We start from the raw sequence: 1,904 nt of genomic DNA on the forward strand, positions 1-1,904 counted from the left end.
CATGTATTACTATCCTTCTCATGGGAAGTAGACCTGATTGTTCCTAATATTTTTAATCCATACTCTGCTGAGATCTCTGTGTCCAAGCTAATAAAAGGGATGTGCCTCTCTCTCATAAACAGTAAGAATGGTCAGTATCTGAAAGTCATATGTTGAGTTAATTTTCTTTTCTTTTCCTTTCTTTCTTTTTTTCTAAACAGGGTCTCACTCTGTCAGCTGGGATGGAATGCAGTGCTGTAAATCTCAGCTAACTGCAACCTTGCCTCCCAGGCTCAAGTGATCCTACTTCCGCCTCCTGAGTAGCTGGAATCACAGACACATGCCACCATGCTCAGCTAATTTTTCTGATTTTGAAGAGAGGGTGGTTCACCATGTTGCCTAGGTTAGTCTCGCCTGTGCTCAGGTGATCCACCCACATCAGCTTCCCAAAGAGCTGGGATTAAAGGTGTGAGCCACCATGCCTGGCCTCAAAAGTTAATTTTCATATAAATATTATATTGCAACAAAAAAAAGCTGTTTATTCCAAATTTCTCTTTGAAAATTTTACTTAGTTTTTTCACATTAAGTTAACAAAAATCTATATATTTAGCATCTCTAAATGTAAATAAGAACATATGTGTGTGGCGGGGTAAGTGCAAGTCACCATGTTTCTTTAATTTCCACCCAAAATGAAAAAAATAAAATGTTTGACAAATCAGCCTCTAAACTATCTTCCAACTACGAACCCCAAAAAACAATGTCTAGGGTCGTCTTATATCAAATAACAGACAAGATCTTCTATTCTTCATCCCCATCACTGAGTAAATGATCAAATCTGTAGTTCTGAGCTGTTTGGAAATCTAGTTTCCCACCTCAGGTGAAAGACCAAAGATTAAATATAATAAAGAGAATATCATCCTCTTGCTGTCACACTGTATTGTTGGGATTTTAAAAAATAAAAATTTATCCTAATTCAGAACAGAGACATCCAATTTCATCATACCCTAGATAACACTAACCTTTTATTGGAAAGTCTTTCAGTTATGTCATTTTTATACTATGAAAATCTTTCACATATTATTAATTCAAGAACAGACAAGGAAAGCAAATTTGTGTTATGTCTTTCATACAATTATAAAAGTCATTCTCTAAAACAATATATCCTTTTTCTTTCAATTTTAATGAAAGAAAGCTCAGGATATTACAAATGCAGTAGTTTAATAACGTACAAAGTTATCTCTTTGATATCAAATATCATTCAGCAAATATTTATACAATACCTACTAAATTCCAGAAACTGTTAGATTGTTATGTTGTCAATTTAAAGAAATATTTGTTATCTATTGTGGGGTTTCAAGTCCAGAGGGAGAATGTAATGTGAAAACCAAATTACAGGATTGCAACTTGAAAAAAAATTTCAAGAAATACAGTAATAATAATTGTTGCTGACATTTATTGAACACTTACTAAACATCTTACTGAATGTATATGAAGTTGTGCTGCCATGTTTTAGTATAAAATTGTAGCAAAAAACAGTTGATAATTATAAAAATAGCACATATATTCTTCCATGATTGCTTTAATTTATAGCCACAGAAACATGCTTAAAGTGGATAAGTGATTTGCCCAATATTTTACAGGTTGTGAGTTGGCAAGACATAATTTTAGCCTTGGAAACTTGCTGTACAACCTCTGTTAATAATTTAAATTACTTAACTACTTAATTATTTTAACTTAATAAATTAATTTTCATCTGATCTTTTTCTTGTTAGTAATTTGAAAGTTTTATATCAAGTTCGGAACTTCCTTTATTCTATTACCATTAAATGTCTTCGACATAGTGATGATATTATTGTATTGCCTTTGTCAACTACCACCTGACTTTCCTCTACAGTTTGACTTATGAAACAGTAGAAGTATGTCTA

This window comes from Cebus imitator, unplaced genomic scaffold, assembly GCF_001604975.1.
Source record: "Cebus imitator isolate Cc_AM_T3 unplaced genomic scaffold, Cebus_imitator-1.0 Scaffold298, whole genome shotgun sequence".
Classification (NCBI taxonomy): Eukaryota; Metazoa; Chordata; class Mammalia; order Primates; family Cebidae; genus Cebus; species Cebus imitator.